At 41.2% G+C, this 26,091-nt stretch overlaps 1 protein-coding gene across 1 annotated transcript in view; it reads right to left on the bottom strand.

Moving 5' to 3' along the window:
• LOC115155941 (anion exchange protein 3-like) overlaps positions 1-26,091 on the bottom strand; it is a 112,043-nt gene that overhangs the window by 55,335 nt on the left and 30,617 nt on the right.

Below are 26,091 nucleotides of genomic sequence, written 5' to 3'. Positions count from 1 at the left end.
GGTAAAGGTCTGTAACAGTAGCATGACCAACTGTACCAGATAAGAGAAACCAAAATACGTTGACAGACAGTATCAGTGTCCGCTCCTTAGTACTCTATATACACAGGGGGACCTGTCATTAGCCAATCTACTCACGTGCAGCGGATCGATGCAGCAGAGCGCTGAGAGAGGGTGAGGCTAGCCTAATGCACTGCTGGGCACTCTAACACTTTTTCATTGTTATCATGTTGTGTTGCTACCATGCTGTGTTGTCATGTGCCGCTGCCATGTTTATGTTGTCGTCTTAGGTCTCTCTTTATGTAGTGTTGTGTTGTCTCTCATGTCGTGATGTGTGTTTTGTCCTATATTTTGATTCAATTTATTTTTAAAGCCACCATCCCCGCAGGAGACCTTTCGCGTTTTGGTAGGCCATCATTGTAGATAAGAAATTGTTCTTAACTGACATGCCTAGTTAAATAAAGGTCAAATAAAAACTGTAATAACACACTACTGTCGCTAATGGGCTTACAAAAAAAGAAGACACTTTTACCGTGTCAGATATAGAATTGAAATGTATTCAATTTTGAGTTTGCATCCCAATATTACACTTTATATAGAGTACATCACAGAAGACTGAAATCTAACATAACCGTTTTACATAGAAACACCAGGTTTTCGGCGTTAATAAATAATAAATGTTTATTAATTATGAAAATATGAAAAATATGAATACCTTTCCACTCGAGGCCACTAGGTAATATGACTGCCGGAAAGGGCCCCACTAACACACCGCTTTGTGTTAAGCCTTACTTCCCAGAGTGCCTTGCCTTTGAATTAATTGTAGAGTTACCACCCATGACTGAATTTGTTAGTGACAAAGACATGCTTGTTGCATTCATCCAATTTCAGTCCTTTGGAGTTCACCAAGTGAGCTCCTGAGTGAATATGTTTTCATTCAAATGTACTTTTTTTAAAGGTCATTAAGAGTCAAAATCATGTATTTCCTGAAATTGGATGATGTTTGAAGGAAACCAGATCAAAGTAAGAAAAATGACTGTTCCTTCTACATTGATAAAGTTTGATCATAAAGTTATTGGTCCCCTCGCCCATGTCAAACACTTGGATTCCTTATTAAGGGGACAAGGTGACATCACCTTAACTCTCATCTTAACACACCAATGGTAACATGATATTCCCATACCTAATTAAAAGTACTGCCTTTTAACCAATATCAGCGAAGGCGTGTTTGCAGTGGGGCATGGTTTATATAGCTAGATAGCTACTCTATTGGTGCCAACGTTTGACTGTAAGGTGTTAGCAAATATAATTAAAAGTTGACCCTATTCATCTATGGCAAAGATACATATGTGTTTCCCCTTTCATCTATGTCTGGTGCAAGCTAGTGACTGGCTAGCTGTGTCTTCAGACAGCATGGAGCAAAAGGGGTGAAGGGTCATTAAAAACTCAGATGCAGTTACAGTCAACACATCCGTCAGTGCTGCTTTGAACCGCATAACAAGAGACATGCCAAACAGGAGATGTATAAAAAAAACGATGTATCACTGATGCAATTTCTATGTTGTTTCAGTTGCATTGTGTGTCACCAAATTTGCTTGAGATAATTTTACTGCAACGCTGCCCACTGCATCCAAGTTGCTTGACATAGGTGTTTCAAAGAGCTGCCAGTGAAGGCGAGCTCATGAATATAAGCTCCCTGCCCACTCAGCCTGTCTTTTCAAACGTCCTGGTAGTTAGCCATGAGAGAAAAAGTACTTTCAGAATGACTGTTCAGGTCCTTTAACACAATACAATATAGCTGTGTTCAAATACTCATACTAACAGCACTAACCCTACTATTTCACACATAAATTCTGTATGTAGTATTGGTCATAGTATAGACATAGTTAGAATGCCAAAAGTTCCCGGATGTTGTACTACATACGCCAAAATATGAAGCATACAAGCAGTGGACACTATTTCCATGCTTTTCGGGCCCATAAGACAATTCTTCTGAAAATGGGCGTGGCTTCACAACATTTTCAGATTTGAAGAAAATGCCAGAAAATATGCAGCCGAAGAGCGGATACAAATGCATTGCTTTAACTAATTATGACAAATGTTAAAAAATGTTGAGCAATGTGAAAAAGTACCCTTATGAAAAAAGATTGCAGTCAAGTGCAGTATAACTGTAGTATGCTGCAAATACTGCATTCAAAATAACACAGGTTCTTTTACTGCAGTAATTTTGCAGTGTGACTGCAGTTAGAGTGCAAGATAACTGCAGTACACTATAGTTATTCTGCAATTACTGCATCCAAAATACCACAGTTGACTGCAGTTACTGCACTTTTACTGCAGTTTCAAAACTGCAATCTTTTTTGTAAGAGTAATGCCTTTTCAAATAAGTTACGTTATGTTGGCTGACAATTTGTTAGCTATGCTAGCCTTATGAACCACATAGAATATCATTACAGCAGTTGCTTGCATGTACCGGTATGTTAGCCATCTACCTGAAGTTAGTTGGCTACTAATACATCGAACTTGCCTGTATATTAGCATAACTAACTACCCAACGTTTATTGACTTGATTATTCACGTCATTCTTAGCTTAGCTAAGTGGTATAGTTGTTTTTTGTTCTCAATGGACATTGTTAGTGAAGTCGTAAGATGTCTAGCTAGTAATTTTGTCTAGCTAGATCTTTGTGGGCTCTACTCGGCCTTGTCTTAGGACGGTAAGTTGGTGGTTGGAGACATCCCTCTAGTGGTGTGGGGGCTGTGCTTTGGCAAAGTGGGTGGGGTTATATCCTGCCTGTTTGGCCCTGTCCGGGGGTATTATCGGATGGGGCCACAGTGTCTTCTGATCCCTCCTGTCTCAGCCTCCAGTATTTATGCTGCAGTAGTTTATGTGTCGGGAGGCTAGGGTCAGTCTGTTACATCTGGAGTATTTCTCTTGTCTTATCCGGTGTCCTGTGTGAATTTAAAAATGCTCTCTCTAATTCTCTCTTTCTTTCTCTCGGGGGACCTGAGCCCTAGGACCATGCCTCAGGACTACCTGGCATGATGACTCCTTGCTGTCCCCAGTCCACCTGGCCATGCTGCTGCTCCAGTTTCAACTGTTCTGCCAGCGGCTATGGAACCCTGACCTGTTCACCGGACGTGCTTGTTGCACCCTCAACAACTACTATGATTATTATTATTTGACCATGCTGGTCATTTATGAACATTTTAACATCTTGACCATGTTCTGTTATAATATCCACCCGGCACAGCCAGAAGAGGACTGGCCACCCCTCATAGCCTGGTTCCTCTCTAGGTTTCTTCCTAGGTTTTTGGCCTTTCTAGGGAGTTTTTCCTAGCCCCCGTGCTTCTTTCACATGCATTGCCTGCTGTTTGGGGTTTTAGGCTGGGTTTCTGTACAGCACTTTGAGATATCAGCTGATGTACGAAGGGCTATATGAATACATTTGATTTGATTTGATTTAATTTGTTATGCTAACAAGCTAGCAAGAAGTTGCATAGCAACAGCATCATCTTCCGGCAGACAGTTGAAGCGCTAGTACACTCAACTGAAAGGATACCGTTTGTTTACAATATACTAAAATGAAGTAATAGTATGTAGTAGTATGTAGTAAATACTCATTAAGTATGTAGTATTCAGCATGTTATCTGATGGTCCCATTGCATTCTATCCCCTATCAACACTTTTTAACAATTGGTGCCAACGAGAATGACATAAGAAAGAAGTCAAGATGACTAGCTTGATTGAGCCTCGGCCATGTATATCTCACTGAGTGTTACTGTATTACCTTATGTCTCACTTATTATGAAAATATATATGTTATGTCATTTTGAAGCTGCAAAAGTGGTCTACTCTAATGTATTTCATTCTACCTATAGGCTATATTAATATTTATACCTAAGAGCCCAACAAACCAACTATCCCTCGTGGGTGAGGATCAAAGAGGGGGGGGGGGTTGTCGGCCAGTCCTATGACTTTAACGACCGATCGTAAACTCTCTCTCTCTGCACTGCAATATGGAGTCAAAAATCCTTTGTGAGTAGAGAAACTCTGCCCCAAAACTTTAACATCAAAACGTTGGACATTGAAACAATTTTCAATATAAATAATATGGGAAATCGTTGGTGGGGCTCTAAACAATAATCATGTCAATCAGTTGTTGTTTTGTGATATCATTAACCTGTCAAGGTATAGGGGGCAGTATTTTCGATTTTGGATGAAAAGCATGCCCAGAGTAAACGGCCTAATACTCGGGCCCAGAGTCAAATATGTGCATATTATTAGTATTTGGATTTGGATAGAAAACACTCTGAAGTTTCTAAAACTGTTTGAATGGTGTCTGTGAGTATAGCAGAACTCATATGGCAGGCAAAAACCTGAGACAAATACAACCAGGAAATGAAAATCTGGTGCCTCTAGTTTTTTAGTCATTGCCAATCGAACACACAGTGAGTTAGGGTTCATTTTGCACTTCCTAAGTCTTCCACTAGATGTCAACAGTCTTTAGAAAGTTGTTTGAGGCGTCTATGATGAACAGAGACCGAACAAGAAGGCTGGGAAGTTGGTGACCCAGGGAAGGACATCAGTTCATTGGCGCTCCACGTGAGGAGGTAGCTCTGTTCAAAAAAGTTTTTCAAGACAATGGAAAGGTCCGGTTGGAATATTACTGAATTTTCACGTTCTAAAGGCCCTAAAGATTGATGCTTTACAAAGTTTGACATGTTTGAACGAGCGTAAACAGAACTTTTTTTGACTTTTTTTGTGACATTTTCCTACATTTTGAGTACCTTACTGAACGCGCAAACAACATGGAGTTATTTGGACATAAACAAAACAACATTTATTGTGGACCTGGGATTCCTGGAAGTGCCTTCTGATGAAGATTATTAAAGGTAAGTAAATATTTCTAATGCTATTTATGCATTAAGATGACTCCAAAATGGCGGGTATCTGTAATTGCCTGATGTATTTTTCTGTGCGCAGTACTCAGATTATTGCAAAGTGTGCTTTCCCAGTAAAGTTATTTTGAAATCTGTCAATGTGGTTGCATTCAGGAGATGTTAATCTATAATTCTTTGAATAACAGTTTAATATTTTATCAACGTTTATAATGAGTATTTTTGTAAATTGTTGTGCTGATTCACCGAGAGTTTTGGGGGAAATACATTTTCTGAACGTCACGCGCCAATGTAAAATGGGTTTTTTGGATATAAATATGAACTTGATAGAACAAAAAATGCATGTATTGTCTAACATAATGTCCTAGGAGTGTCATCTGATGAAGATTGTCAAAAGGTTAGTGCATAATTGTAGCTGGTTTTCTGCTTTTGGTGACGCTTGTCCTTGCATTGAAAATGGCTGTGTGTAATTTTTTGTCTATGTACTGTCCTAACATAATCTAACTTTATGCTTTCGCCGTAAAGCCTTTTTGAAATTGGACAACGTGGTTGGATTAAGGAGATGTTTATCTATAAAATGGTGTAAAATAGTTGTATGTTGGAGAAATTTGAATTATGACGTTTTGTTGTTTTCGAATTTGGCGCTCTGATTTTTCACTGGCTGCACGGTGGGTGGGACGCTAGCGTCCCACTAGCCTCAAAAAGTTAAGGACTGTATAACCAAATAACGGTATCTCTACAAATGTATACGTCCCAGATATCAGATTTACATTTAAATGTTGTGGAACTTATATGATTAAATATGAAACTATTTGTGAGAAGATGAAATGTGATTTTAGCCTTCTAAATGAGATTATTGCTTTTCATGTAAAGTTTTACCCTGTCAGTAACCACGCCCACGTGAGCACAGACATTATCACGAGAGTGTTTATAAAAGGACTCATATTTTTTTTTACATTAGACCAGACAGCGTGGAGCAGTGGCTACATGGCTGAGAAATGGCTTAAAATTAAAGACGAGTATACGAAATGGTTTAAAGACTACAATACCAGAAAATGGTAATACCCTCTGAAGCTCTCTCTCGAAGAAGAAGACTACACAGGAACATTCAGCTTACAGCTGTTTATGCACTGTTAGCCTAGGAAACTCGATCGAAGACCAGAGTCAAAGAAGGGAAAGGGGGATACCTAGTCAGTTGTACAACGAAATGCATTCAACCGAAATGTCTCTTCCGCATTTAACCCAACCCCTCTCAATCAGAGGTGCGGAGGGCTGCCATAATAGACATCCACGTCTTCAGCGCTCAGTGAACAGTAGGTTAACTGCCTTGCTCAGGGGCAAAATGACAGATTTTTGCCTTCTCAACTCGGGGATTCAATCCAGCAACTTTTCGGTTACTGGCCCAACGCTCTAACCACTAGGCTACCTGCAATTTCCTCTCACTGCTAAAGGTATCTCTAGGGTATCTATTCTAAATAATTAGACTGAAGGACAAGGCCCGCTGAACACTGTGTGGTACACCTCTGGAAGATCCGTTCTAACAGACACTCAGAGACCAAGTTGCTACGACTACAAAGGACATGGTGACCTCTGGTGGACAACTAGTGACTTACACAACCAGAGACTTTCTGTCAACTGACTCCCCAGAAAATGGACCGGGCGATTTCAACAGAGATGACAAAGACATACAAGTGTAAATATGTACATTGCATTTCTAAATATGAATGAGTGGTTGTTAGGGTGCTAAATATCCATATTTACGAAGAGCGTATTATTCAACTGTATGTACGATAGTTGAATTCCTTCGTCTCTCCTTCTCCCGCTCTTTCGTTCTCCACCCCCTTTCATTGTATAACCAGCTGTCATATCGGGTTAGTCCACTAGGGGCTTTTCATTGCATTATGCTAATATTCAATACTATGCTGTGTGTGTGTGTTTATGTATTTCTGTGTGATTATTTCATTAGTTAGTAAATAAATAATTAAGCCAATTTGTGTAAGCTGATTCATCATGGAGACTAGGGTTCGTGCAGATTTATAGGATACTATGACGTCCAGAATGAGACTGAAAGCAAATGAGTGAGGAGCAAATGAGTGATGGATGACGAATAGTATATTGAGATATTCTTGAGTTACATTGGGAAATAGTAACTCGTTAAATAAAATTTTCCCGTGTTGCCCAAGATTACTACTTAATTAATTGTTATATGATTCATTTATTTGCGAAATAATTGAACTTGGTATATAATTATTCGATAAATAGCCGTCATTGCATTAACCTGTTGCAAAAAGACGTTCCGCTAGTGGAACCCCTCGCCAACAGCCAGTGAAATAGCAGGGCGCCAAATTCAAAACAACAAAAATCTCATAATTCAAATTTCTCAAACATACAAGTATTAAACACCATCTTAAAGATAAACTTCTCGTTAATCCAACCACAGTGTCCGATTTCAAAAAGGCTTTACGGCGAAAGCATACCATTAGATTATGTTAGGACAGCGCCTTGACAAGAAAAACCACAAAGCTATTTTCCAAGCAAGGAGAGGCGTCACAAAAACCAGAAATACAGCTAGAATGAATCACTAACCTTTGACAATCTTCTTCAGATGACACTCCCAGGACACAATGTTACACAATACATGTATGTTTTGTTTGATAAAGTTCATATTTATATCCAAAAAAAACATTTTACATTGGCGCATAATGTTCAGAAATGTTTTGCCTCCAAAACTGCTGGTGAATGAGCACATCAATCTACAGAAATACACATCATAAACTTTGATTAAAGATACGAGTGTTTTACATAGGATTAAAGATAAACTTCTCCTTAATGCAAACGCTTTGTCAGATTTCAAAACAGCTTTACGGCGAAAGCACATTGTTCAATATTCTGAGTACAGCGCTCAGCCATCAAAGCAAGCTATACAGTTACCCGCCAAGTTGTGGAGTCAACAAAAGTCAGAAACAGCGTTATAAATCTTCACTTACCTTTGCTGATCTTCGGCGCAATGCACTCGATAGACTCCCAGTTCCACAAGAAATGTTAGTTTTCTTTGATTAAGTCCATATTTATGTCCAAATGCCTCCGTTTTGTTCGCACGTTTACTTCAGTTTAGCTCACTAATCGAAATGCACAATGCGCGGGTGCAAAGGCTACACGAAAAGTAAAAAAAGTTCCATTACAGTTTGTAGAAACATGTCAAACTATGTCCATAATCAATATTTAGGATATTTTTGTCATAAATCTTCAATAATATTCCAACCGGACAATAGCGTATTGAATACAGAAGAAAAAGAAAGAATGGCGTGCTTCATGTGACCGCGCAAGTGTGCACTAATGTCTTTCAGGAAGCCTGATGTTTTGAGAGCTCTTATTCAATTCCTTGTCAAATTACAAGCCTGAAACAATTTCTAAAGACTGTTGACATCTGCTGGAAGCATTAGCAAGTGCAATTTGACCCCACAGACACAGCATATTAGAAAGGCAATCACTTAAAAACTACAACCCTCAAAATCTCCCACTTCCTGGTTGGATTTTCCTCAGGTTTTTGCCTGCCGTATGAGTTCTGTTATACTCACAGACATTATTTTAACTGTTTGGAAACTTTAAAGTGTTTTCTATCCAAATCTACACATATATGCATATCATAGCTTCTGGGCCTGAGTAACAGGCAGTTTACTTTGGGCACCTCATTCATCCAAATTTCCAAATACTGCCCCCTAGCCCGAAGAAGTTAATGGTAGTCACATCACGACACCATGTGCTTATGATCATATATTTATACAAATTCAACTAACTGTTGTAGTTTTTGGTTCTTCATTAAATATTTGGCAGCCATCAAATAATTAAATTTGGGTTTTCAAATAACTTGCATATATTCAAATACCTTCAAACATTATTTGGTTTTCTGAGAGGTATTCAAAATACTTCAAATATGAATTGTTTTTCTGAGACTTGTACTTGAATATCAAAGAAAATCTATATAAACTATATTTGACTACCTTGAGTATTTGAAAAGTTGGAATTTTTAAATAAATTACGCAATACAACTATTTTCTGCCCAGGTCTGCATGTGACTATAGCTCAGATGCACATGGTCACAGGGGCTTCTAGAGATGAGGTAGCCTCACCCTTTAGCTCCCATTGGCCTCCAGAAGCTTTCATCTGGGCTTTGAAGTTAAGACTAGAAGGGGTGGGGGTTGTTTGTTGAAGTGAGGACCAACAGGTGCCTGTTGGGAGGACAAAACTGACAGGTACACTGTGTTGTTACTTGTTATAAGCATATATGAGCATTGGCCACCTGTTTTTCAGTTGCACCAATACCACAACCATCATTTCTACACAGCAAGTGTTCTGTATAAAACTATATTTCGATTCAAACACATCTGATAATGCACATAACTGTCCTGGTTTAAAAAGCATAATTAATATTTCATATGCTGTGGATAGGAAAATCCAGCACAAAGAAGATCATTAAAATATTTAGAAGGTGCTGATGATAAGTGGAGTGACGCTGTGTGTGTGTGTGTCTTTCAACCAGACTCCATCTTTGACCTTACAGTAATACAGACGACACTACCTGTGAAGTCAGATGATATATCATTCTCCCCATCACAGACAAGTGGTTGGCCCGCTCACTTGTGCATGCGCGTGCGTTTGTTGGTCCGTTTCTGGGCATTTGTAATCATGACAATGTCAGTCACTATGTCACTCTTGTCGCCTCCTATCTCCTTTTCATAATCTATGCTGACATAGTCCATGCCTGGATGCCATTCATCAAAATCTGTACTGATGCTTATGATGTCTTTATGCTACAGGCTAATGTCCAAAAAACAACTGGAGATACTCTACTACAAGTACAGAAAGAAAGAAAGAAAGAAAGAAAGAAAGAAAGAAAGAAAGAAAGAAAGAAAGAAAGAAAGAAAGAAAGAAAGAAAGAAAGAAAGAAAGAAAGAAAGAAAGAAAGAAAGAAAGAAAGAAAGAAAGAAAGAAAGAAAGAAAGAAAAGAAAGAAAAGAAAGAAAAGAAAGAAAAGAAAGAAAAGAAAGAAAGAACGAAAGAACGAAAGAACGAAAGAACGAAAGAACGAAAGAAAGAAAGAAAGAAAGAAAGAAAGAAAGAAAGAAAGAAAGAAAGAAAGAAAGAAGAGAGAGAGAGAGAGAGAGCCATGGTGGATGCCCTGTTCTCCCAAGGGGGCCAAGAGGTTTATGTCAACTAAGTAAGTCAAGTCACAGGCTAATAATCTCATATCAAGTGAGTTGTTTTATGTTAGGAAGTTACTCTCTGGCTATGAATGCCTTCATCCTGCATTATCAAATGAGGGAGGTAATGTATGACTGTATGACATGTTTAGTACTGTATATTCAGATGAGTAGAATACAGTCTTCAATGAGTATTCACTGTACTGTCAAGCTCAATGTCACAGTTAAAAATGGAATTCACATTAGGGGAAACAGCGCCACTGTTCCCACCAGCCCCTCTGTTTTTCTTTTGTCGACGAAACTGACTAATAAGGAGCGTCCAAATGGAGGTGAGCAGCTAGTAAAAAATGTGCAGTACATATTCTGCTGTTCTGTCATACATGCAATGATGTCAGAGGGAAAGAACTGTGTTCGTTGTTTGCTATAACTTAATTGTTGTTGTAATATCCAAAACGGACATGGCAGTATCACCATTAAGGATTCCAGTTTTAATGTCTCTCTGTAAAACACAGCGTATTTGATGGAGAGAGAAATGCTATTGTATTTCATATTCTGCTGTACTAACTGTATCCATGACTGTAACTAAATACTTGCACTCTCTTGGACTCAAGGAGCTGGCACACTGCCCAGGTTTTGTCATACAAATAGCACAAAAAAGTCAGATTGTTGTGCTTCACTTTTTTGTTTGATTATTAAGGTTTTATGTTCAAACAGCATTCGTTGAGTTGAGACAAGTGTCTTTGTACACCTACTGTACAGGCACACAAATATTTGTTCCAAATCTCTGCTTCAACTGAAAAAAGGACACAGGTAAAGAAGCAAAAGCACGATTTGAAGCATATTGCTTTTGACAACTATCTAAGCATCACATTGTACTCCCAACACAAGCATATTGGTCTGAACAGTGTTTGTCTCTCGTCTTTTCGCCATGCACATTGTATCTGGCTATTGTGTGAATGGTAATTGCCTTGTTGCTACATGTGGGCTTGAATGAGTGCAGTAAAAAGGTTATGGATTGCATTTACATTTGTGACACTGGCGAGACAAACAATGGAGGGCGCTAGGAATTCAGGATTGGCCTACAGATGTGTTTGTTCTCTCTTCACCAGGGCTCTGAGTAAACTGCAGATAGAGTTAGAAATGTGACAAGCAGCAGGCTCTGCCAGGTAGCAGGTACAGTGGTTGCTCCACTAAAAGTATTGCGATTATGCTGTGGTACTTAGAGGTCATTTGTGGTTTAGTCTGGTACCCTGTGTCACTACTTCATTGCTCCAGACCAGCGCAAGGGGGAGTTAGAGCACGGATTATGCTTTTGGGTCCCAAGGCGCTACTGTGTCTCTGTAGCCTACTCCCGACCAGTCACGTTGTACAGTGCCTTAGTGGCGCAGCGGTCTAAGACACTGCATTGCAGTGCAAGCTGTGTTGCTACAGATGCTGTTTCAATACCCGTGCCGGTCTCGACTGGGAGACCCATGAGATGATTGTAGGTTTTTGGTTTCTCTCCCTCTAAAAACAGAAATAAATAGAAATAACAAATTGGCTTTATTTACAAATTAGTAACAATGTCTCAACCCATGTTCAAAAATTGCCTTTTTCCTCGCTCATTTTACGTTATTTGAAAACGAAATAATCTCCAAAATTTTGTTATTTTTGGAAGCAAAGCAATTATTATTATTATTATTATTATTATTCATTTAGAATTATATAAAAGCCCCTTGGATATTCTCACAGATATATTATTAACCCTGTTATTAGCAGGACAATATATATTGGCATACTGGTCATGGCACCCGAGTGGCGCACAATGAGATTGCTTGCAGTTCTCCAGCTGTATCCACTGAAATAGCGGTGGGCGTGCAAGGTTCAAGTCACAAGGGCAGGGGGCACGGCATGGGGGAAGGGGGTTGTAGAAAGGGGGAGGGTGGACCCCCACCCTGCCCCACTGGGTAGCACAGAGCAACAGTTTAAGGGGCATTGCACTAATAATGGTGCTGAAACATTCCCGCAGTTCTTAGTGCCAGTCTGCACGTTCAAACTAAAACAATTTAACTAATAATGGCACGAAAAATTCCCCTTCGATATGATTTCGGAGGGCAGATATTATTAAATATTAAAGCATTAGACCTCTCACTAAAGGCGTCACTGAAAAGTTATACTTAAATCCGAACTGGATTTACTGAAAAATGACACACATTTGGAAATCCCAAACTCTAAAAGTAATTGGAAAGATAGATACAAATTATTTGTGACATTGTGGTTACAATAAAGAATGTAAACAAGATGCTGTGTTTTTATTTACAGTAGTGATGGACAGCTGGTGGCATTTTGAAAACAGGTTTTCAAACACTTGTAGCCCGATTAGCAGTACAATAGACTCTTTATTGCTCGGCTACTGTAGGTGTGACACCTTTTCAGTACTCTTCACCCTGCCACAAACTCCACCTTTAACACAGTTACCATTCAAAAACGAGCTGTTTATCTAAAAAAAAAAGATGACATTGCGACCAAAGAGAACAGATGAAATGGACATCGTTTTCATCAAGCCAGCTTCTTTCTATGGTGCTACCTGTTCCAGGGTTAGGACCATAACCACGACAGGATCAACAAAACTAAAGGTAGTTTGGTTTCAGTGCATTTTCTTAAAAAAAAATGTATATAGCCTATCAATGTGTAGGCATACTGTGTAATAAAATTGATAATGAAATAAAGGTTAATAAAGCGGTTAGTTTTGCTAGAAAGACGCGTTGAAGAGGGTGAGGAATGAGATGGAGTCACAATCCATGCCAGGCACACCTGTGAACTCTGGAACTCCACCTCCGACAGGCAGAGTCAACATGCCTGGCGGGTTCATCAGGTCGTCGGTTCACCCTGACATTTATATTCCTCTTCTGACAACATAACTTGACCAACTACTCACCAGGCACAGCAAGGGCCGCCCGGACTGTTATGCTGTTCAGCTATTCCAACAATGTGTAACTGAAGAGAAATACCATTGGGATACCAGTGGGCATGGAATATCAACTGGGATGGATCCTGGGGCAAATGTGGCTTACCAGTGAATCTCTGGGTGTTCATCCTTAATACTGTGTTTCAGAAGTTTCTGTCCATGACTGATGCAACCCGAAAAAGCATTAAAGACAGAGTTAATGCGTACTTGAGGTCACTGAGAAAGTCTGGCCTGCACTCCCTTATCCTCTTGAGGATACAATCCTGCTAACAGGATTGGTTGGACAACAACCAGTGAGATAGCACGGCGCGATATTCAAAACAAAATAATTTAAAAATTAAAATTCAAGTATTATACGGCATTTTAAAGATACTCTACTCGTTAATCCAATCACATTGTCTTATTTCAAAAAGGCTTTACGGTGAAAGAAAAACAGATTATTTTAGCATAGCACTTCAGCAAAAAAAAAAGCAATTTTCCAAGCACGATAGCCATCACAAAACCAGATATACAGCTAACATTAAGCACTAACCTTTGACAATCTTCATCAGATGACACTCCTAGGACATCATGTTAGACAATACATGCATTTTTTGTTCGATCAAGTTTATATTTATATCCAAAAACCCAATTTTTACATTGGCGCGTGACATTCAGAAAATGTTTTCTCCCCATAACCCCCGGTGAATAGGCACATTTAATTTACGGAAGAACTCATAAACGCTGAAAAATGTTATAACAATTATTTGAAGAATTAGAGATAATCTACTCCTTTATGCAACCACTTTGTCAGATTTCAAAATAACGTTACAGAAAAGGCACATTGTTCAATATTCTGAGTACAGAACTTAGCCTTCAATGCTAAGCTATACAGTTAGCCTACAACCACAGCGTCAACAAATCTCTAACAACATGTTTGAAATATTTACTTACCTTTGCTGATCTTCCGTGGAATGCACTCGGATGGGCACCCACTTCCACAAGAAATGTTCATTTGTTCTGCAAAGTCCATCATTTATGTCCAAATACGTCCGTTTTCTTGACCCATGCAGAACACTTTACAATGCCATGTGGCGTGGATGCAAATCCATAGACGAAATGTTCAAAGTTCCATTACCGTTTGTAGAAACACGTCAAACGATGTTTACAATCAATACTTTAGGGTATTTTTTAACGTAAAATTGCAATAATTTTACAACCGGGCAATAGCTATTCATCCCAGAAGAAAAATATAAAAACGATGACGTCACGTGTACGCACATCATAAGACACCTCTCCTCAGACTGGCCAATGATTGACTGAGCCAAAATGATCTGCCCGGTAACAGATGACGGTTGAAACCTGTTCATAAAGATTGTTGACAGCCAATGGAAGAGTTAGGAGGTGTAACGTAAATCCTATGTCACTGTAGTTTTCCAAGGGATTCTAAACAAAAACTACATTTCTAAATTCTCCCACTTCCTGATTCAATTTTTCTCAGTTATTTTGCCTGCCATATGAGATCTGTTATACTCACAGACACCATTCAAACAGTTTTAGAAACTTCAGAGTGTTTTCTATTCAAATCTACTAATAATATGCATATTCAATTTTCTGGGCCAGAGTAGTAACCCGTTTAAATTGGGTACGTTTTTCATCCGGCCGTGAAAATACTGCCCCCTAGCCCCTAGAGGTAAGGAATTAGGCACTTTCCCATGTTTACTACAGTATGTACTGTAGGCTATGTTTACTTGTCAGACTGCACAGTAGCCTAATAATCTTCAATGCTTTATTACCCAAATGTAAAAACATGTCGGATAAAGCATATACTGTACAGTACTGTATTTCTTCATCAGCATCTTTATGCTTTCGTTAATAAAATAATGATTAAAAATACTCTTTCAAAATGCCAATGTTTATTTAGTTATGGATCCATAACGAATTACTATGGGAATAAATATCACTGAATTACAGAAATATTGGAACAAAGTTGTCTAATGAAGGTCAGCAAATTGTTGCTTACTGGAAAATACTCTTTCAAACACACATGGTCACGTAGTACAGTGCCATTATGGTGATTAACAGGCAGCTGGACAATAGACTTGCCTAGAAGGAGGGTAGGAGGAGAATTCTATTGTCAAATGTATTTCTTAGTTAGGTTGGCTGCATCACAAATCGGCCGTGATTAGTTGCAATATCATTTTAATCCACCAGAAAAGACAAAACAAATAATACAACAAAAACTATTATTATTATTATTATTATGTACCACTTCCGACTGTGAAATGGGAGTCCCATAGGGCGGCACACAAGTGGCCCAGCGTTTCTCTCCCTCTAAAAACAGAAATAAATGTTTTGGCCTTTACATATATTATTGTCCTTTATTCAGATTACAATCGCTCACTTTAGTTTTTTTGAAAACACAATAACCTCCAAAATATCTTATTTAGTTAGCACAGTCATATAGCTCGGCACCTACATGAAGCTGAGTGACTCACTCATTCATGGCGTTGGAACAAAATAAATAAGCACCAACATTCTTTCTGATAGTCTTTAATAAATACATGTTTTGGTTATCCTGACCTGGACACCATGTACAGTATTATAATAGCCCCTCCCGAGTGGCGCAGCTGTCTAAGACACTGCATTGCAGTGCAACATGTGTTGCAACAGATGAAGGTTTGATACCTGTGCCAGCCGCCACCCATGAGGCGGCTTTTGGTTTTAATTTAGAATCCGCCAAACATCTTTATGTAATTATTGGTGGAGAGTCACGCCATATTTTTCAATATACTGTAGGCCTACCGTAGTCAACATGAGTCTCACTAGTGTTGAGTAATGTGCTGTTAAAAGTGGTGTAAGTATTATTTAATTAAAGAGCATATTGAAGTTTGAAGCAATAGGATTTTAAGCAATAGCCTACAACAATTTTAACACCGTTTCGAACTGTTCTAAGACAAGCACGGGGACTAGTCTTGATAAATCAAAGAGATTTTTATTTTCACTAATTCTCCATTTGGGTATTGTTTAGACTACAATTATACAATTAGGGTGTAGAAATATTATGCTCTTAGTGTAACCTTTATTTAACTAGGCAAGTCAGTTAGGAACCAATTCTTATTTACAAGGACAGCCTACTCCTTCCTCCCCGTCAAGGAATTGAATCCAGTCTCCGACGTGCCCGCAAGACACGGGGATTCTTTAGCTAAATAGCCCAGTACTGTAGCCCTACTCCAGACCGTTACGTTGTACAGCGCCATATTTTCCATTCCATCCTAATGGAAACCCAGAGGGTTTTTCGTTTTTCTTGGAATAGAAACACCATAATATTAATCAAATAAATTTAGCAACATTTCTTAAAATCAGTCCCATGTACTATGTTCTTACAAAAAAGGTTTTAAATTCTCTAGTACAGCCACTATTGAAGGCTATCAAACGCTTCTCAAAGATGCCCTCTGGTGGTCAAACTAGCACTAACTAGTATTAATGGCAACAGTGGTTGGTAACAGTGCCATAGAATTAATGGTAACAGTGGCATAGAATTCTGTGGCACCATGCAAGCTGTGCTGCAGTGCGCTGCAACTTTTAAAGGACAAACCACTGTAAGACACTGTATGGGCAGCAGCTAGCAGACTTCTCCATTCCCACAGCTGCAGGCCTTTAGGTGGTCGTCTAGAACCTGTAAAACACGTTCTTCCATCCAGCACCAGTTAACAATGATCCATATTGGGCACTAATTTACAATGTCCATCTAATCCAGGTTTGTTGTCACAATGCCCCCTCTCCCTGCATGTTCTAGCGTAGGCATAGTTGCGTTTCTTTACACACACCTAACTCTACCCATGTACTTCTCTCTCATGCCTACACAGGCTATGCCATCCCACAGGCTTCCTGGAACTCCCACCTTGAAAGAGAAGGGTTACACAGGTATGCAAACCTCTTTAGCGCTGTGAATAGTTTGGAAGTGACCACACACCAAATTATCCAAGGACAGGGGAGTCCGATTTGACTGGATTCCTTTGGGCTCCAGAGGTCCCGCCCCCCTGATCTCCCCTTGTTACTGCAGCTGACATAGTGCTGAAGCTGGCTGGTGGCTGCTTGGATGACATCACCATGGTAACCCAGTCCCAGTTGGCCCCTGGGGATAGGGCTTGCCAACATGTGGTTTATGTTAACCCCACTGTTGCTGTCCCCCACCCACCCCACCTCACCCTACCCCAGTGGGGATCAGATGTGCCATCGCTCTAGCTGAGGTGAACGTTGGAAGAGCAGACAAACTAAACGAGACAGGGCTCCACCTTAGCTTGAGATTTTGTGTGTGTGTGTGTGTGTGTGTGTGTGTGTGTGTGTGTGTGTGTGTATGTGAGTGAGATAACTGATCCTCTCAGCTGCAGTAGTAACAATTCTAAGCATATTGTAGTAGAAAAATGATCTGCCGCCATACACGATGACTCATCAGTATCCACTTACTGGAGCTCATTCTGTGAGACTGCAGACTCCTTATACACTGACTCTAACAAACACACACACACACACATACACACACTATTAGCCCCATAGCCCCTGTATGAGTCATCACTGCTAAACCCATTTAATCAGACTGAATATCATCCAATGATTCTGCAGCAGAGAATACTAAAAGAAGAGGGGGATATGCTCAGCATTTTCACCTTGAGGATATACATAGATGGTATTTGAGGGAAAATAACCTAGCCCTAAACTGATGTTTTGCTTTTCTGAGAGTTAAAGGCAGAGTTAAAGGCACCCCAGCTAGAACATTCTGAGAGTCATATGTTTCATAGAGCTTGGTGAGAGTGTGGTTGTCCTATGGTTATTTTGCATACAACCTTCCCACACATTTCTGGGGATGATGCGGGATAGTTGCTTGACTTTGGAACATTCTCAGCACATTTAAATAATTTGTAATTTTTGTAGTTGATATTTCATTACTTTAACAGATTTCTTTTTAAATGTTTACATATTTTCATTTATTATTTCCTACAAACCCTACCACCCCTCCCCTAATTGGAGTAAACTAATAAGCAATAACACATTTTTATGGCGGTTTTGGAGCAGTGGCTTCTTCCTTGATGAGCGGCCTTTCAGGTTATGTCGATATAGGACTCGTTTTACTGTGGATATTAGATACTTTGTACTTGTTTCCTCCAGCATCTTCACAAGGTCCTTTGCTGTTGTTCTGGGATTGATTTGAACTTTTCGCACCAAAGTACATTCACCTCTAGGAGGTCTCCTTCCTGAGCGGTATGACGGCTGCGTGGTCCCTTGGTGTTTATACTAGCGTACTACTGCTTGTACAGATGAACGTGGTACCTTCAGGCATTTGGAAATTGGATGAACCAGACTTGTGGAGGTCTACAATTTTTTTCTGGAGGTCTTGGCTGATTTCTTTTGATTTTCCCATGATGGCAAGCAAAGAGGCACTGAGTTTGAAGGTAGGCCTTGAAATACATCCACAGGTACACCTCCAATTGACTCAAATTATCTCAATTAGCTTATCAGAAGCTTATAAAGCCATGACATCATTCCCTGGAATTTTCCAAGCTATTTAAAGGCACAGTCAACTTAGTGTATGTCAATTTATGACCCACTGGTATTGTGATACAGTGAATTATAAGTGAAATAATGTCTGTAAACAATTGTTGGAAAAATGACTTGTGTCATGCACACAGATGTCCTAACCGACTTGCCAAAACTATACTTTGTTAACAAGAAATTTGTGGAGTGTTTGAAAAACAAGTTTTAATAACTCCAACCTAAATGTATTTAAACTTCCAACTTCAACTGTATATTGTGTTTGTTTTTAGTCCTGGCCTTCTTATTTCTGATGTCCATCCAGTTTGATTTCTTTTTGCCATATATTTTTAATTGTGCTATTTCACACACATTCTGAACCTATATACATTTTATAGACACAGTATATTTTACATTTGTTATCTTGTTGTTATTAGTCCCACCCTTCAGCACCATTCAACCCCTCCCATATATCTCTTAACACCATCTATATTGGATTTCTGGTAAGACGAGGGGTGGGGGTGTGTCTTTTTGTCAATAACAGCTGGTGACCGATGTCTAATATTAAAGAAGTCTCAAGGCATTGCTCGCCTGAGGTAGAACGCCTTATGATAAGCTGTAGACCACACTATCTACTAAGAGAGTTCTCATCTATATTACTCGTAGCTGTCTATTTACCACCACAGACCGATGCTGGCACTAAGACCACACAACCATCTCTATAAGGCCATAAGCAAACAAGAAAATGCTCATCCAGAAGCAGCAATCCTAGTGGACCGGGGACTTTAATGCAGGCAAACTTAAATCAGTTTTACCAAATTTTTACCAGCATGTTAGATGTGCAACCAGAGGGAAAAAAAACGGTAGACCACCTTTACTGCACACACAGATGTGTACAAAGCTCTCCCCCGCCCTCCATTTGGAAAATCTGACCAAAATTCTATTCTCCTGATTCCTGCTTACAAGCAAAAACTAAAGCAGGAAGTACCAGTGACTCGCTCAATACGGAAGTGGTCAGATGATGCGGATGCTACGCTACAGGACTGTTTTGCAAGCACAGTCTGGAATATGCTTGGCGATTCATCCAATGCCGTTGAGGAGGATACCACCTCAGTCGTAGGCTTCATCAATAAGTCCATCGACGACGTCGTCCCCACAGTGACCGTACATACATATCCCAACCAGAAGCCATGGATTACAGGCAACATCTGCATCAAAGTAAAGGCTAGAGCTGCCGCTTTCAAGGAGCGGGACACTAATCCAGACGCTTATAAGACTAATCCAGACGAACCATCAAACAAGCAAAGCGTCAACACAGGATTAAGGTTGAATCCTACTACACCAGCTCTGACGCTCGTCGGATGTGGCAGGGCTTGAAAACTATTACGGACTACAAAGGGAAACCCAGACGCAAGCTGCCCAGTGACGCAAGCCTACCAGACGAGCGAAATGCCTTTTATGCTCGCTTCGAGGCAAGCAACACTGAAGCATGAACAAGAGCACCGGCTGTTCTGGACTGTGTGATAACTCTCTCGGTAGCTGATGTGAGCAAGACCTTTAAACAGGTCAACATTCAAAGCCGCGGGCCAAATGGATTACCAGAACGTGTACTCAAAGCATGTGCGGACCAACTGGCAAGTGTCTTCACTGACATTTTCAACCTCTCCCTGACTGAGTTTGTAATACCTACATGTTTCAAGCAGACCACCATAGTCCCTGTGCCCAAAGAATCGAAGGTAACCTGCCAAAATTAGCACTCACGTTGGTAGCCATGAAGTGCTTTGAAAGGCTGGTCATGGCTCACATCAACACCATCATGCCAGAAACCCTAGACCCACTCCAATTTGCATACCGCCCCAACAGATCCACAGATGACGCAATCTCAATCGCACTCCACACTGCCCTTTCCCACCTGGACAAAAGGAACACCTATGTGAGACTGCTGTTCATTGACTACAGCTCAGCGTTCAACACCAGAGTGCCCACGAAGCTCATCACTAAGCTAAGGATCCTGGGACTAAACACCTCCCTCTGCAACTGGATCCTGGACTTCCTGATGGGCCGCCCCCAGGTGGAAAGGCTAGGCAACAACACATCTGCCACGCTGATCCTCAACACTGGGGCCACTCAGGGGTGTGTACTTAGTCCCCTCTTGTACTCCCTGTTCACCCACGACTGTGTGGCCAAACACGACTCCAACACCATCATTAAGGTTGCTGATGACACAACAGTGTTAGGCCTGATTACCGACAACGATGAGACACCCTATAGGGAGGAAGTCAGAGAAAGTATTTTGGTCTGTAAAGTATTTTCCGTTATATGTCGGACCCCAGTAAGACTAGCTGTCACCATTGGTGTCGGCTAATGGGGATCCTAATAAATAAAATAAAACAGAAGGCTGGTTGGCCAGCATAACCAGGTAGACAAGTGGTCACCAACTGGTCGATCTCCAAGGCATTCATAGGCAAAAAATGATGTAAAGAAATCTACGCTAAAGCTTTGCGTTCCTATTTGTATTTATTTATTTGCGTTATTGGTGGTAGGTGCACCCTAGAGTTTCTCTATCAGCTGGAAGATGGTGTCCCTTTTTGGAGATAAAAGGGAGAGCGGAGGGACGTTGAGAGGCGGACCCTCAGTCTACTGCTCTCTCCCTCCACTGAGACTAACCATCAGATGCAGGCACCAGCAGCCCAGTAAAATTACAATAAAAAGCTATTTATTTAAATGTAAGCTCACTCAGCTGTGCCTCACAAGTAATACAACAACTGATCTATTTCCGGTGATATTTTTTAGCATACTTCAAATATAAAAATTGTCCAAACAACAATGCAACAATGCAATATGCTGTGATGTATTGGGCCTATAGCACAAACCTCATTGCTACAGCACTGTTTTTAATAGGTTAATGTTGCATATACTGACGTTATTTAAGGTATTTAACAAAAAAACCTGTGTAGTAGATCTTGGCTTACATTTTGAGAAAGTGATCTTGCCTCAGAAAAGGTTAGTGACCACTGAGCTAGGCCATGCTGGTCAGATCAGATTCATCAGCTCCACCAGCATCTGACCAGCGCTGACCAACATAGACCAGCATGGACCAGCTTGAAATTTATGCTGGTCTATGCTGTTTTTTACAGCAGGCTATTCCTAGATGGATCTTTTGTGACTGCTGCAAAATGTCAAAGTGAAAAACAAACTAATGACTGGTTTGTCATGAGAAGAGGCGGGTTTAGCATTTAAACTACGTCATACTGCCCAGAGAGAGAGGGAAAAGGAGCCAAGAGAAAGAGCGTGAGAGAGAGAGATGACTGCTCAGAAAGATGAGAGAGAAAAGAGAAAGAAAGGACAAAAAAGGATTTAGATAGAGAAAGGCAGAGGTGAAATGGCATTGATTATTGTTTATAGCAGATGTGTCTATGAAAGGGCACATATTGAATTCACTCTCTCACAGCCAATCAAAGGAGATGTGGCACTGACATGGAGAAGCTAAGCTCTCGATGCTAGCTGATAGATGAACAAAGAGTTAAATCCTTCGATAGCCAGCCTAGCGTGCATGGGAAATGCCACACACACACACATGCTCGGGCATGATTCAAAATGAGTGTGTTTCTGTAAGCTCAAATTAAATGCTGTCACAAACACTGTTGCACACACTGTAATACAGCAAGGGTATCTATCTCTACATGCAAACACATCTAAATACAGTACATCCACAGTATAATCTACAGGGGCCATACAAGTGTAAGGAAACATAGCATGAGCGCCTCACCCTGTAGCTAAGCAGCTCAGTGGCCGGCTTCACTGGCAGGTTGTTACATCTGATCTCTCAGCAGTGATAACAGCTGGTGGCAGCAACATCTGCCCTTATTTCCCACCCATCTGTCAACTTGTTCTACCTGGGAAGTGGCACATACCGTCTAGCATACAGTGCATTATCCTTAAGAGGTTCTGTCAGGGCCAGAGGCTAGAGGTTAATTCTGATGCAGCATGACGGATACTGACTGGAGAGCTATAAGATGTTAACCTCTGATGTCCAAAAGGCAAGCTAGTAGACTAGTATTTACCCACAGTATTTTCCCGCTTGCTTACCTTCAAGGCCCACTGTGATATTTATAGCTATTTTTGATCAGTTAAAATTAATACACATATGTATTTCATTTTTTAATGAAGGAGTGTCCCAACTAGTACATTTGGTTCCTTGAAAGTTGTGGGACTGTACATTTTCGGTTTCCCATTGGTTCTAGGAATGAAGCCATATGTTTCCTGACTGGAAAAACGGCAAGTCTTTTAAATGTTCTGAGAAAGGAAGTGAACATTTTGCCTGTTCTGGAAATGTACATTTTTAGGTTGCAGGGAGGTTCTGAGAATTTTTTTGGGAAATTATAGGTTATTTTAAGGTAATTAAATAAGGTTCTGAGAACATTCTCTAAACATTGTGATTATTTGGAGGTTTTTGAATAACTTCCTTAAAACTTTTACTTAATGTTTCAACAAGACGTTTAATAACACTGCTATTTTAGTTTGGGTTAATTGTTTTGAACTCCAAACACAGATAGGACACATGGAAATTAATTTGCTTTGGCATTACTCATGCAAACACAATTTTTTATGTGCCATGTTGTAAGGTATGCGTAACTGGCTGCAGGGAAGTCAGGCGCAGGAGAGCAGAATTGGGTAGCAAACGGAGCCCTTTATTACGGTGAACAAACACCCAGCACTAAGAACACTAAACAAATACAGATTGACATAACCCGGCGCAAACCAGTCTAACGAGCACATACACGTAACAACAAACAATTCCACACACAGACATGGGGGGTGGGGGGGAACAGAGGGTTATATACATGTCAAATAATGAGGGAATGTAAACCAGGTGTAGACCAGAATGTAAACCTGGGAAAACAAGACAAAACAAATGGAAAATGAAAGGTGGATCGGCGATGGCTAGAAGACCAGTGACATCGACCGCCGAACGCCGCCCGAACAAGGAGAGGAACCGACTTCGGGTGCAGGGCGATCCGGACGGAGACAGTGGAACTCCCGCAGCATTGAAGGGTCCAACACTTCCTCCATCGGAACCCAGCATCTCTCCTCCGGACCGGACTGTGGCTATGAGAGGTAGCGGGTAACTGTACCTCACAGTGATCTGGTTTAGGCCTCGATAGTCAATACACGTGCGCAGACCTCCCTTCTTCATCTTCACAAAAAATAAACTTGAGGAGAAGGGTGAAGTAGAGGACCGAATGAACCCCTGACGCAGGGATTCGGAGACATGTTTCCATAGCCGCCGTCTCCGCCTGTGACAGGGGAACACGTGACTCCTGGGAAGTGCGGCGTCTACCAGGAGATTTATCGCACAATCCCCCCTTCGATGGGGTGGTAATTGAGTCGCCTTCTTTTTGGAGAAGGCGAGAGCTAAATCGGCATATTCGGGGGTAATGCGCACGGTGGAGACCTGGTCTGGACTTTCCACTGTAGTAGCACCAACAGAAACCCCTAAACACCTCACCGAGCACTCTCGCAACCACCCCGTGAGAGCCCTCCATTACCAAGAAACAGTGGGGTCATGACAGGTTAAACCTCTTACATCCAGGCGTTCCTCGAAGTGGTCCAGCGCCGCATCTCCTTCTCCCCACACAGCGTTGGCCCACTCCAGGGCTTTCCCCGAGAGGCACGAGACGAGGGCGGACACCCTCTCACGGCCTGAGGGAGCCGGGTGGACGGTCGCCATATATAAATCTAGCTGCAGCTTGAAACCCTGGCACCCCAGTATCTCTACTTGCACATTCATGTTCTGCACATTCTACCATTCCAGTGTTTAATTGCTATATTGTAATTACTTTGCCACTATGGCCTATTTATTGCCTTACCTCTCTTATCCTACCTCATTTGCACATGCTGTACATAGATTTGTCTACTGTATTATTGATTGTATGTTTGTTTAATCCATGTGTAACTATGTGTTGTTGTATGTGTCGAACTGCTTTGCTTTATCTTGGCCAGGTCGCAGTTGCAAATGAGAACTTGTTCTCAACTAGCCTATCTGGTTAAATAAAGGTGAAATAAAAATAACAATGAATAAAATAAAGTGACTATGTATAGATAATAAACAGAGAGCAGCAGCAGTGTAATGGGGGGGATTCAAATAGCCTGGGTAGCCATTTGATTAGATGTTCAGGAGTCTTATGGCTTCAGGGTAGAAGCTGTTTGGAAGCCTCTTGGACATAGACTTGGCGCTCCGGTACCACTTGCTGTGTGGTAGCAAAGAGAACAATCTATGACTAGGTTGGCTGGAGTCTTTGACAATTATTAGGGCCTTCCTCTGACACCGCCTGGTATAGAGGTCCTGGATGTCAGGAAGCTTGGCCCCAGTGATGTACTGGGCCGTACACACTAGCCTCTGTAGTGCCTTGCGGTCGGAGGCCAAGCAGTTGCCATACCAGGCAGTGATGCAACCAGTCAGGATGCTCTCAATGGTGCAGCTGTAGAACCTTTTGAGGATCTGTGAACCCATGCCAAATCTTTTCAGCCTCCTGAGGGGGAAGAGGTTTTGTCGTGCCCTCTTCACGACTGTCTTGGTGTGCTTGGCCCATGATAGTCTGTAGGTGATGTTGACACCAAGGACCTTGAAGCGCTCAACCTGCTCCACTACAGCCCCGTCGATGACAATTGGGGCATGCTCGGTCATCCTTTTCCTGTAGTTCACAATCATCTCCTTTGTCTTGATCACGTTGAGGGAAGGGTTGTTGTCCTGGCAACACACGGCCAGGTCTCTGACCTCCTCCCTATAGGCTGTCTCATCATTGTCGGTGATCAGGCCTACCACTGTTGTGTCATCGGCAAACTTAACGATGGTGTTGGAGTCTCACCTGGCCATGCAGTCATGAGTGAACAGGGAGTACAGGAGGGACTGAGCATGCACCCCTGAGGGGCCCCCGTATTGATGATCAGTGTGGCGGATGTGTTGTTATCTACCCTTACCACCTGGGGGCAGCCCATCAGGAAGTCCAGGATCCAGTTGCAGAGGGAGGTGTTTAGTCCCAGGGTCCTTAGCTTAGAGATGAGCTTTGTGGGCACTATGGTGTTGAACGCTGAGCTGTAGTCAATGATTAGCATTCTTACATACGTGTTCCTATTGTTCTGGTGTGAAAGGGCAGTGTGGAGTGCAATAGAGATTGCTTCAGCTCTGGATCTGTTGGGGCAGTATGCAAATTGCAGTGGGTCTAGGGTTTCTGGGATAATGGTGTTGATGTGAGCCATGAGCAGCCTTTCAAAGCACTTCATGGCTACATACGTGAGTGCTATGGGTTGGTAGTCATTTAGGCAGGTTACCTTCGTGTTCTTGGGCACAGGGACTATGGTGGTCTGCTTAAAACATGTTGATATTACAGACTCAGACAGGTAGAGGTTGAAAATGTCAGTGAAGGCACCTGCCAGTTGGTCAGTGCATGCTCGGCGTACACGTCCTGACAATCCTTCTGGCCCTGCGGCTTTCTGAACGTTGACCTGTTTAAAGGTCTTTTTCACATCGGCTACG

This window comes from Salmo trutta, chromosome 20, assembly GCF_901001165.1.
Source record: "Salmo trutta chromosome 20, fSalTru1.1, whole genome shotgun sequence".
Lineage (NCBI taxonomy): Eukaryota > Metazoa > Chordata > Actinopteri > Salmoniformes > Salmonidae > Salmo > Salmo trutta.
Note: the sequence above shows the minus strand (reverse complement) of the source record. Positions and strands in the feature narration are given on the sequence as shown.